The 13,927-nt window shown below is 32.0% G+C and overlaps 1 long non-coding RNA gene across 2 annotated transcripts in view; it reads left to right on the top strand.

Moving 5' to 3' along the window:
* The first annotated feature begins 5,286 nt into the window (after window positions 1-5,286).
* The window catches only part of LOC145943072 (uncharacterized), a 48,649-nt gene continuing 40,008 nt past the window's right edge, over window positions 5,287-13,927 (top strand). The window contains exons 1-3 of one of the 2 annotated variants that reach the window (XR_014426471.1): window positions 5,287-5,581; window positions 12,136-12,366; window positions 13,448-13,854. This is a non-coding gene — a long non-coding RNA (uncharacterized LOC145943072). Of the gene's footprint in view, window positions 5,582-12,135; window positions 12,367-13,447; window positions 13,855-13,927 lie in introns of those variants that run through there. The other variant, XR_014426472.1, reaches the window with a different exon arrangement.

The raw sequence follows: 13,927 nt of genomic DNA, 5'->3' as shown, positions 1-13,927 counted from the left end.
GGCCGGATCGCGCGCATAACTGTACCCCGACGACGATTGTCGCGTAACACGCACACGCGATTCGCGCATTAATGACGCTTCCTAATTACAACCCAACTTAACCCACATATGCGAGAAAGCTATCGAAATAAATTTTCGCAAATAGAAAAACTTTTCCGTTCTTCCTTTTTCTCACCGCCGTCAATTTAGCCAAATGATGGCTTACATGATAGTAGATTGACCTTTAGGAATATTGTGTTGAGGCGAGCGTTTTAAAGAACCAAGCGATCCAAAAATAGATGGTGACACTTAAAATTACTACAAATCAAATAAAAATAACGTTCGAACTTTTTACTGAAATGTGCTTTGTTCGAATTCTTTCCTTCTAATGTAGAAGTTCTATTTCTCTTTTTTTTTTCTTTCGATTTTTTGTAATTTTATTATAAGTATCTGTTGACTTTTTTGGATCACTTATTTCTTTGGAACGCTTGCTCGTCTCGACATGATATTTTTTCGGGTTAATCTAACTAGTCATAAACTCTGTCATTTAAGTCATCATTAGCTCAATTGAAGGTGATGATAAAAGGGCAATGAACTACGTTTGTTCCCGCCCAAATCAACTCCAATAAACAAAATAATCAAGCTTCGCAAACTGGATTATTTCTTATCGTTACTTAACTATTCGCAAACACGAAAAAAAAGATTTTATAGAAAAAAAATTGTTTCTTTTAACAATTGGCATTTTTAATATAACTGTTACGAAAAAATGATTAAAACAATGAATCTTTAAAAATTATTTATATTTCTTGAAATAATGAGTAGCTATTATTATTTATTATTAATAGCTATTTTACATTCCTTGCTGTATTTATATCATTATCAGTAGCTATATATTTATTAAAATAATAAGTAGCAAATTTTAAGATTGCACGTAACACGTGTCTCATCTAATAAATGGACGCACACATTAGTCGTAATTAAAGTACTGTCCTACGCAAAACCTGTACAATCGACAAAATTTATTTCATTCCATTTTATTTTTTTTTTTTTTGCGAGAAATCATCTACCAGCCAATTTTATCGCGGAACCGTCCTAAATGCAGACTTTTACGCTACATAATATACGAGCGCATAACGACAACACGCTGGGAATAATAACGTTATTCAGGACGCCGCGAACGTCATCCCGCGTTTGGAGGGAGAGATTTGCGCGGTTTTTTATTTCGATACAATTTATTAAGCCCGCGTGCATGAATTATTCAATTGCAGTTCCCGGGGTATCGTCGTGCGATACCGTTCCACCGCGAAGCGATCTCTCTTGCTACATTTTTCATGGGACGGCTTTCAAGAGGGACCCCCGCGTAAGCCTGCATTCGGCGAAACGGATGTATGTGTATATATTTCGTATACCTCGGCATTGTTGTTCGATACAATACACGCGTCAGCTGGCGATTGTTTGACGATCGTCTGATGCAATGTCCCGTTGTTGTAAATGCGGGCGAGTAAAGTAAATGAAGAAAGAAAGGAAAACGATGGGGAGTGAGGGAGGTGCACGATGAATACGGAAGAGCGAACGGACGTGGTGACGGCTTGAAAAGGATCATGTTTTATTCAGAAACGTGATCAAGAGGAGAAATTTGAGGGCTGCGGAAACATACGTGGACGCGTCTTCGCGTTCAAAACTTTCCTCCAGAGTCACGTTCACCCACGTCTCGAGATAGCCCGCCATTCCGTTCGGCAAATTGTTTGAGGAAGGAGGGAGAGAGATAGAAAATAAAGTTTCGATTATAAAAAATATTTAAAATATATATACCAGGTGTCCCATTTTAAAGGACCCACTCAAATATCTCATTGTCAGAAACACTGCGTTAAATCGAAAAATGTTTCCTACAAAAGTTGTAGGGTTTCGAGGGGGACATAACATAGTAATATTCATATGACCTTGGGCGGCGTCTCCAAAGTCAAATGAAGGTGAGAATGAATTTTGAATAGAAGAAAAAATATTAGGAAAATAAAAAAATGCTTCAGATAAAAATTGTTCAAATTAATTAGTAGAAAAAGATGTTATAATAAAAAATATGGGTTTTCATTTAAAAAATTCATTCTCACCTTCACTTGACCTTGGAGGCGCCGCCCAAGGTCATATGAATATTACTATGTTATGTCCCCCTCGAAACCCTACAACTTTTGTAGGAAATATTTTTCGATTTAACGCAGTGTTTCTGAGATATTTGAGTGGGTCCTTTAAAATGGGACACCCGGTATATATATACAGGATGTTTCTAAATAAGTGGAAAAATTTTAGGAGATGATTCTTTGTCGAAAATTAAGAGAGTTTTTTATATAAACATATGCTCCTATGTCCCCCCCTCCCCGAGGAGTTACACTTCTCAAAAGGGGAAGTAAAAATTAGGTTTTTATTTTTTTTGTCTTGAAAACTATTTTTACCAAAAAAAAAATAATAGAAATAAAAAAGTTTCTAAAGAAATCAAGCTTTCAAAAACGCATATTTTTAGATGATCACATTCTAAGCCGTTAAAAAGTTTTAATAAAAAATTGAATAGGGGTTGCTAGTCTCATCCCCATATAATGATACGAAAGGATTTTAAAAAATATTAATAATATCTATAATTAATATCTTTTTTTACTAATTTCATTTTTTTAACTTGTCCAAAAAATTTGAGAAAAAAATCCAAAACCTAATTTTTATCTCCTTTTTTGAAGGAGTGTAACTCTTCAGGGAGAGATATAGGAAGGATGTGTTTGTATGAAAAAACGCCCTTAATTTTTGACAAAGAATCATTTCCTAAAGTTTTTCACTTGTTTAGAAACATCCTGTATAAATAAATATACACACACACACACACATATGTATTATATATATATAATTAAAGAATTATATGTTTGTGGGTTTTTATATTTATATTTATACTCACATATCATGTTTATAAATATGTGTTTGCGATCGTAGGAATATTTTATGAATGAAACGCATACATTACTCGGTTACCTTGCGCAATTCGAATTTGCCCAAAATCATGACAGAGAGAGAGAGAAAAGTATAATAATAATAATAATAGAAATAACTGGCTGGTATTTATTTTATGACGAGGCGATTCTCTCGTGTATCCCGGGATAAGTTTGCTCTGTGTGATGTAAGGAGAAACGCGTCGGAGTATAAATAATATTTCGGCAAGACCGAAATGCACGGTTCGTCGAATCAAAATTCACGATACGATCGAGGGTGCGCTCACGAGAATCTCGTCGAGAGATTTATGTAAATGCCTAAAGACGCACGCCCGTGTGTCTTTCTCTCTCGATTTGTCTCTCGTCTCGCGGCATCGACGCCTCCGTTTTCCTTCGCACGACGCGTCGGCGCAGCTGCGCTGCAACCAGAGTATCAGGATAGCAGCCAAGCCGAGAAGCGGCCGTGCAAGATGCACCCGATGCAAGTGCACTCACTTGTCAGACACGACGACGCAGTGGTATTTAAAAACAAGAGATTTAAGAGGAGGAATAACAAAAATATACATGACAGAGTCGGGAGGCAGAGTGATAGAGTGCGCGCGATATGCGGTGAGATAATCACCGAGAGAAAGGCAGCAAAATTCTCTACTTTGTTTTTGGAGACTCTAAGATTCGCTAAAAAAAGTTTTAAAAAAGCCTTATATTAAGCCTTGATTGTTAAAAAAATATATAAATGAAATAAAAGTTTATTCTAATTTAAAAAATTAATGTATATACCTATAAAAATACTTGACAGAGATTTGTAAAACTTGCGATTTTCATAATATTATTCCAGACAACTTTTTTCGAGCACAAATGGCTTTTTTTATAATTTTTTTTTTCTTTTTTGCACTAAAAAAGATACAGAAACGCGACAAAAACAATAAAGGAAATAAAACTGTAATTAAAACAGACTTAAGAATTTACGAAAATGCACGGAATAATATCATCAAAAAATGCTCCGCTATTATTGCTATATATAGAAACTAGATGTAAATCGTTGAAGAAAGTAATATGCAAGAAACTTTCCAATTTAAGAATTCTCTTCAAAGCCGGTTTAACGTATAAGCGAGCAACGAGAAAATATACACAAATTATAGACCTCTCTGATTAAAAAATATCAATATGTAAAAATATAAGTATAAAAGCAAACTAGTGGACAGAAAATCAAATTCATATCAACATTAACATTGAAACGCAGTAATTTAATTGATGAAAAGCAGGGCCCAATCGATTTTCTATATAATTATCATTATCGTTATCATCCAAATTTCCAATTTTCCAAGCCTATTACTTTTATTTATTTATTGATTTTATTTATACATTATTTATATATATTTTATGTATATATTATATAATAATTATACAGGGTGAGTCTGATAAAAAGTTCACCATGTTTTTCTCGAAAACAGTTAGAAATAAAAAAAGATATCCATTATCAAAATTGTAGGGTTTAAAAAGATCTTTTTATTGATGGTATCAGTTTGACCTTGAATGGCGTTGCCAATGTCAGGGGAAGATCATCTTGAATTTTTTAAATGGTACCATCATATCTTTTTATATAAATCGATTCCTCGCAATATTCTGCAGAAAAAGTTACAAGGGTATGTCAAAAAGTGAATAGTTTACGAGATATTTTATACTTTAATTTGACAAACTAAAATATTCATTTTTCGATGATCTTACCTTAATACTTTAATGCACAAAATAATGAGAGAAATCGATTGGTCTAAAGAAAACACAATTGTTTTTAAGAAAAAATATATAATTGCAACTATAGCAGTTACATATTTTTTCTTAAAAGCAACTATCTGTTTTCTTTACATCAATCAATTTCTCTCATTATTTTGTGCATAAAAGTATTAAGATAAGATCATCGGAAAATGAATATTTCTCGTAAACTATTCACTTTTTGACAATTATACCCTTACAACTTTTTCTGCAGAATATTGCGAGGAATCGATTTATATAAAAAAAAATATAGTGGTTCCATTTAAAAAATTCAAGATGATCTTGACCTGACATTGGCAACGCCATCCAAGGTCAAACTGATATTATCAATAAAAAGATCTTTTTAAACTCTACAATTTTGATAATGGACGAGAAAAACATGGTGAACTTTTTATCAGACTCACCCCGCATATAAATAAAAAAAAAATATATATATATATTATATACTTTTATATTTTATTTATATATTATATTATATATTGTATTATTTTATTTATATATTACTTTTTAAGAAAAATATTTAAAACATATATTTGTATTTTTTTAGGAAAATAATTAGATAGAGGTCGTCGAATCTGCAATTATGGCCCTTCAAAGGCCCGCTGAAATGCATTGTATATCCACGGTGCCGCGTTGCATAAGTCGAGTATCAATTTTTCCGTCGGCTGTAACCGGTTCGACGAGTGCGAGGCCTCGCGTAGGACCGTCTGTCATTATCGGACGCGCGTCGTGCGTAGCGCACGAATTGAAATTGCGAGTGTGTGGAAAATGCGCGAGTGGGATCCGGCAAATCTGAACGCGGATCTCCATGGAGATTTACTGCATTCGCGAGATCGTCCGCTGAATGACGATGACGGGATAACGAAGTACGTATCAGCGTTATAACATAACGGCTGCTCGACCAGCCCGTTATAAACTAACAGTTGGCAGGCAGAGCGATTTAGAAATGTCATTGTGCGTAGTACAATCTCGACTTTGTTAAGCGACGTCATTTCCTGCTATGACTATGTTCCAACTTTTTTCACATAAAATAGAATCCTAACAAAATGTAATTTAATTATTATTAATTGGATTATATTACTGCAATGATATACGATATACGATAAATATACGATTAATAATACGATATATGATATACAATAAATAAACGATTAATTGGAAATTACTGCCTGATTAATTATCAGTCAGTTAATTATGTCATCGAGCTTCGCAATTGCAGGGGTACTTTTGCCCTAGAATAGAATCAATCAAGCTCATTTATTATATTTTATTTAAATAATGAACTTTCTCTTTAAATATATTTTTAATTAAAAAAAAATATCTTTTACGTTTATTTAATCAAATATATTTAATTTTAATGTCCAAGGGAGAATTTTCTGTTTTATCAATTATTTTTTCTTACATGGTTTAAATATATTTTGATTTTACGAGACGCCAAGTTTTTCACTTGTAGCAGTAAATCAATTGACGGATTCTAGGGAGAAGTTTTAGGGTTTTAAAACCCTCCTCTTTCTCAAATATTATAAAAAAATATTTAAAAAATTAAAAAATATAAAAATTTTCTTAAAAAATAAAAATAGGATTAAAAATTTTATCACATCTTCTCGTCGTTCATCTGGAATTAAAAAGCTAAGCACAATACCAAGAAAAATCCCCTTTTTCTCTATTATCGACGTTAGAATCTGCTAGTCAGGAAACCTAATATACCTAGATAGATTTCGATAAGTTTGTGGGAAGATACTAATCGACTATCTGATGAGAAATTAATTGAAAGAGAACCTATTTCCCAATATCCAACTATCCAACAACAAACTATCCTAACATACTAATTAATTTATCCGATAAACTTGTCACAGGATAACCGAAATAGAATCTATCAAGTGTCTTGCAATCGTAATGATATTCCACGATAAACTCTCTCTAAACGATCTCAATCTCGTCAGATAGTAAATAATATAATATTCTCAGATAGTATAAATAATATTTAGCGAATGGATTAAGTATCTTACAAGTAAGTTCGAAGTTCTTTGTATAGTTTCAAACTCTCTAATTACTTCGAAAAAAAACGGTTTTAAATAAACTGGAACCTGGAAATATGTTCAAACTCTCTATAAGCTTCTCGAAAAAAAAGAGAAATACTTTCAAACTGCAATTAAGTATGTTCGAATTTATTACGAATATTTATGAGAAATTTTACATTTTCTATGTGTGTGTAGGAAGTATTATAAATAATTTTTTTTAGAGTTAGAATACTATTTATAAAAAATTTGATTCTTTACAATAAAAAATATTATTATAAATAAAATTAAATATTAAATATTATTAAATATTTATAATAGTATTATAATAGTATTTATAATAATATTTAAAACTCTATTATAAATACTTAATAGTACTTAATAGTACTTATAAAAAATTTGATTCTTTACAATAAAAAATACTATTATAAATAAAATTAAATATTAAATATTATTAAATATTTATAATAGTATTATAATAGTATTTATAATAATATTTAAAACTATTATAAATACTTAATAGTACTTAATAATACTTTCTATCAAAATAGTACTTATAAGTACTATTTCGAATCTTGCAGGTACTCAATCTGAAATTCGAATATAACTGTTCTAAATTCAATTACTTTTCAAATACGATATATAAAATATTATTTTTTATAAATATTATTCGAATCCTAGAAAATGAAATTTGATTATTGGCTTCGACTAGGAATTTATAGTAACATTCCTTTTATATAAGCGACACGTGTATTTTCCATTTTATTTATCGTTACTCGCGGATTCTGAGTCCCTCAATTTATCAGTTGCAGATTGTTTTGACTATAAATTTTACACGCGTTTATGCTTAAATAACATGTTTACTGTCGTTCGCACGAGTAAAGTCAATACGGAGAAGTAAGAAATGCACAATGACCTAGTAAGCACGATATCGTCACGTACAGAAATGCTACACCCCTCCTCCTTCGAATCCCCCCCGAGCCTTTGTTTTGTAAGTGGAGATAGTAATATGCGAATGAATGCAAGCTGTGTCACTCATTCGTCATCAACAAAATAATTGCATATGTGCTTTCGACCTCTTTCGTTCCGAATGACGTCACGCTTTTCCGAATAAACAAAGAAATTCGCGCGCCAGCGCTATCTCTCTCTCTCTCTCTCCTCGTCACGTGTTGCATAATTGACGCGAAAACATTGTCGCAATATATGTACTCGACGCAGTACTTTTCGCGAAGATATATCTGTATATAATAATATGCATCAGCGCGTGCATGCAAACACACGCGCGGAAAGTTGGAAGAAAAAAAGTCAATTATCCGCGAATAACCTACGTTTTTCAACATTACTATTCTACGCCACGCGCTACGTCATTCAATCCTCATAGTTGTAAAAAATCAGTCGAACGCTTTGAATTCCGCAAATGACTAAAAAAAAAAAGAGAGAGAAAAGAATGATCTAGCAATATTTTTCTATTTACAAGGCAAATTTCACAGTTGATCTCCGCGGTACAATGCATACACCCGTATGCATGCATGCATGCATGCATAATAATGAATGCATTCAGATTTAAGTTGCGGACACGTGTGTTTTACATGCACAGAAATAGATAAAAATAAATTTAGAGCCGATTTCTTTGAATAATAATTTAAACTTAGATTAAAGTTTTTACTCTGCTCAGGCATTTTATTATTTTTCAATACATGGATTAATGTGTAAGAAAATATGTAATTTTTTAGTAGAAGATGATGGTTTAAACATCGTTTAATGATTCTACAAAAGTCATTATAATAATTTGTTTTTATTTTCGTTGCTAAAAACTCATTACATGCATTAAATATTTTTCATAATGCCGAGTAAAAAATTTATTGAAATAAACGATAAAGAGGATATTTTAACATATATAAAATATATTTAGGAGAAAAAAGATCATGTTATAAGGCCGAGAGTAATCATTTTGAAATTTGGGGTTTATTACAAGATTTCGATTGATTTTTAATCAACTTTAAAATTCATAATTAAAAGGAATACGAATTTTTATATCATTTACGCATCTTTGTATTCATGTGCAATAATGAAAGAAATTTTTTAAACAAAAATTTAATCATATCTTTTTACTGACAAAAAGCACAAATAATATTTTAATAAACAAATTTTTTTGTGAAAAAATACAAATTTTATAATAAAAATAAGAATTATTTTTACTGTATTAATTTTTATAATCCAATCCTTTTTCCTTAGAGATTCGAGTTTATCTTTTAATATATTTTCTTTTATATCCTTATTAATATCTCGACTTTTAATTTACATTCTTCTAGAAAACATTGTTAATTTCAATTAAGTTTAATTTTGCTTTAGTAAGTTCAATTTTGGTTAGTTTAATGACGCTTTGTTTGCATCGCGTCTGCGCAATAAGTAAACTATTAACTTAAGTTTAACTAAAAGATTTAACTAAGGTTTAATTAACACCTATCCTCAATATATAATAAAATATATAATAATCTGAAATATATAAAGATCAAATAACATATAAAACTAGGTTTATAGATTAAGGGACGTTTTCTTAAACTATAGTTTAAGTCATTATTGAAAAATCAGCCCTCATTAGTGTTTTGAAAATTCAGCTACGGAATTAGAGATATATTCTTAAAAAAAGAGACACCATAATCATGAGCGAATTATTGACGGGCTGATTCGATTCGCCAAATCGCGCGTGTCTCTCATATTCCCGTTTTCGAGTCGGTTCTCTAACGGTATTTTCGTGATTACATCCTGAGGCCTCTCTGATAGGATTTATACTCGCGGAAATCACGGCTACCTGTATGCCGATAATTGCCGTTTTAATTCCCTCCTCTCTCGTTCACGACGCAATAAACTTATCCCAACGGATTATAATCGATTTAACCCTCTTCTTTCGCATCATCCCTGACCCACATTTCGCATCTCTGAGGAATAAATATCAACTATCGCGCGCTATTAATAGAGGCGAAAATATATTTACGCCTTGAGTAAATAAATGCGAAGAAAATTGAATTACGTTTTCAGAAAATTCATTTGAAGAAAAACAGAGGGAGATTAAAGAGAGAAAGAGAGAGATTTGCATTACTCATCATCCTTTGATATTAAATGCGGCTGCCTGGTTTTGAATGCTAAAGTACAGTTTGTGTTATATATTGACAAACTAAACAGGGAGTATGATGTCGTTTGTAATTAAACATTTCTAGATTTATGCATTTCGAAGAATCTCGAAATCATTATGATAATTTAGTTCTTGCGTCCAACAATTAAAGTACAATATTTTTTAACGCAACAGGCGAGATTCTCAAGAATGCTATACGTAATATCTTCAAATTTTTTTTTTTTTTTCATCGAAAAAACAAATCTTAAAAAATTTTTTATTTAATATCTTAAAAATTTTTTTTTTCATCGAAAAAACATAATTAGTGAACTCGCGTTCGGAGTTTCACGTGCAAATCGTATATATGTGCGAGTTCGCAAGTGGACACGGAAGGTAGCGTAGGATGGTAAACCGGAGCCACGCACTCTGATCACCTATATCGGAGGGAAAAAAAACGAGGTTGGAGGAAAAAAAGAGAAAGAAAAAGAACAAAAGAGAGCGATAGAGAGCGAGAGAGAAGGATGTAGAAATGCACACGCCCGTATTCATTTATACAGACACGCTCGAGTGCAAAGCGAGTCGGCGCGAAATTCTACTAAGGGTGTTTGATCGGCGAAAAATTCGCCGGCTTTGTAAACACGCATGAATTTTCGCGCTTTTATTATATTCGGCGAGTTACATTCACCTCAGCTCTCGGTTAGTCGCACCTATCCGATAATGCCGACTAATATATACGAAAGGTGCTCGTTTTGACGTGAAAAAAAAGACGCGTCGTATACATTCACGTGTCGTAAACTTCGCGAGAATATTAGAACTTTTAAAACATTTTATCGCGTATCTCTCTCTCTCGTCGCTCATAAAACGCTAAATATTTTTTTAAATGCGTGATTTTAAATGTAAGATTCTTCTAAGACAACAATGAGCAATATATATCGCATATTCTTTCGCGAAACTTTGATCTCATTTTTAATTCAAAAATTCACACGTCGAAAATTCAATCGACCGCGTTTTTCGCACTTTTCCGTTCCTCTCGTAATGATATAATATTATAATCCAAAATTATAATTCAAACATCTCATAATTCATATTCCCATTTGATATTCACGGCACGTTCGCAACAGAACAGACACTCACGTGACAATTATTAACGGCGCATTTATGTACGTGTGCACGATTACGACGAGAGATTAATGCAATGTGTATACATGTATGTATATATGAATCCCGTATGCTCTCGGGACTACAAAATCGCGCATGTCACAAAATTATCTCCTCTAAAAGACTTCGTGGCACGTTTAAGATACTACCGAGACATCCTCTCGCTGATTTAAGTTCACAAGCTATGAATAATAGCGATGGAATTAAGTATCTCACAAGTAGGTTCAAATTTGTTCACGTGGTTTCGAATTATCTATGATTATTTTTAAAAAAACAGTACTTTCAAGTAGATTGGAAACCTGAACGAAATAAATTCGAACTGTCTATAACTACTTTGAAAAAATAAAAGCAGTACTTTCAAGTACATTCGAACCTGGCTCAAGTATGTTCGAATCTTTTATAAGTATTTATAAGAAATTTTATGTTGTGTTTGTGTGTCTCTGTGTGTGTAAATATGTAGCAAGTATCATACTTTAATCTTTACGATAGAAAGCACTATTAAGTACTTATAATAATACTCTTATATTATTATTAAGTATTTAGTATTGTTATAATATAGGATTATTATATATAATAATATTATAGTATTATCTAATAGTATTCTAATAGTATTATATATAATTATAATAGTATTATATATAATTATAATAGTATACTTATATAATAATATTGTATTATAAGTATACTATTATAATTATATATAATACTATTAAATACTATTAGATAATACTATAATACTATTAGAATTATCTATAATAATAATACTATTATAACAATATTAAATACTTAATAATATTTACAAGTACTTAATAATACTTAATAGTACTTTCTATCGAAATACTTGTAAGAACTTAATAGTACTTACAAGTACTATTTCGAATCTTGCAGATACTCAAATTCGAATATAAATATTATTTCTTATGAGTATATTATTCAAATCCTAGAAAATGAAACATGATTATTTGGATTCGACTCGGATTTTTATAATAAATCAATAATAATATCTAATTAAATAATATATAAACAATATATAAAATAATATATTAAAAAATGTATATATACATATATATTTATAAATTTATTTTTCATACAAAAGCTTTAATAGCACGAAATGACAACTTGTGTTTTTCAGCTGAAAAGTGTATTCGCGTTCGTATTTATTAACTCAAATAAATCAATCTGCGTAAAGAGGAAATAGAAATTCTATGGATGTGCGTGGTGTATTAAACGAATTCGCCGAATCTCCAGGTTGTCACGTCCGTAAAAGGAAGTCGGATCCGACCATCCTTCCACGACCTGACGTTAAAGGAAAAGGCTCGTGAAACGAGAAGAGGTGGTGGCCTCACCCAGCGCTTCACCAGAGGTATTTATAAGTTGGAAGAATTCTCTTGGCGAGACAGATAAGCAAAAAAGCATCTAATAAAGAGAAGATAAGCAAAAAAAATCATCATACGTGACGGGGAAACGTTATCGTACTTATACATTGGTTTGCTTTACAATGTGTTTGCGTTATAGTTCGCTTATCGTCTTCAAGAATACAATCGCGTATTACATCGACGATTACGTGGGCCGGTGGAGAAAAAAATATCGTAAAAAAAAGAGAGAGATATCTAGATAATTGTGCGCTTTGTTTCACGTCGTTTCTGCGCAAAATGCGTCGTAAAAACTTTTTTTTCACCATTACACGGGAAGGATGCGCACAATGCTTCGTCGGATTTTATTAAGAAATATTCTTTGAAAGAATCCAATTATCTCGAAACACGAAAGATACGACCCGAGTCATTTTCATAATAACGGACGGATATATATATATATAGTATTAGGTAGGTTGCTCGTTCTTTTTCCGCAGCCGCGAAAAAAGGAGCGAATCTTTCGTTTTTTTTATTTTTTTTATTTTTATACATACGACTTCCGGGGAAAGAAAGAGACCAGCCGTTTCTAAAGCCATGAAAAGTAACGCTTAACTCTTCTTCGGTCGCGCTCTAATTATTAAAGTCGTTACTACGGCCACGCTTTGCTCTCGTGAACTGCAATTGTGTACATACAGTGCATTTCTCGCGGCCAGCATTGATTAACTAAGTCTGCATAATAGTAAGGCTTGAAAAAACCAGAAGAAAGAATGGCTCAAAGTTCCAGAGAATTTTTTAAATACATTATTTATGAATGATGCACAGCAGTCATTTTCGGAATTCACTAAGAATTCGTCGATGATACTTCGAAATTGATTCTTCGATGACAGTAGAGACGTCAATTAGCGAATAAAAAAAATAAATACCATAGTAGTTATTCGTTATAATTCAACTTGATGCGAGCTAACATGAATTATTTTATTTTCGTAATTATATCTAAGCGGTAATTTATATTCGATCCGATATAAAAAGTAATTCAGTTCTCTTTCTTTCTTTCTCTTCTCTTTAAAGTCGCGATCTTTCATTGGTTCACAGACGTGCATTCAACCCACCTAACCGGTGCATTCTTGGCCGATGATTCCGTCAGAGAGATCGGTTCAGCGAACGCTTCTATTCCTGTTTAAACGTTCCCATAGTAACGCGAAAACGTCACAAAGCGAGAGAGAGAGAGAGAGAGACCCGTTCACGTCTTCGAACAATGCGCAGCTGTCGTACTTTGGTAATTGGTTCGAAACACCGTTGACTAACTACTAGACCAACGCGGTTCAGCGAATGCACCGCTTCTTCGCGTGTTCTGTCATGCGAGAGGTTGGCAAATTGGCCGCCTTAACGAGACCTGAACTGACCTTAAGACCTTAACTTCTGTTGGAAGAGAGAGAGATAGAGAGAAGGTCTTTCCCGAGCAAAGAAAAAAATATTAAAAACTAAGAATGAATAGAATCTTAATCATTTGATTATTTTAATCATATTGATTAATCGTTTCGACTATTTCCATTTTTTTATTGATTATTTTGA

The sequence above is a fragment of the Prenolepis imparis genome, unplaced genomic scaffold (genome assembly GCF_030444845.1).
Source record: "Prenolepis imparis isolate NDT839.2.m4 unplaced genomic scaffold, iyPreImpa1.0 SCAF_11, whole genome shotgun sequence".
NCBI lineage: Eukaryota > Metazoa > Arthropoda > Insecta > Hymenoptera > Formicidae > Prenolepis > Prenolepis imparis.
Note: the sequence above shows the minus strand (reverse complement) of the source record. Positions and strands in the feature narration are given on the sequence as shown.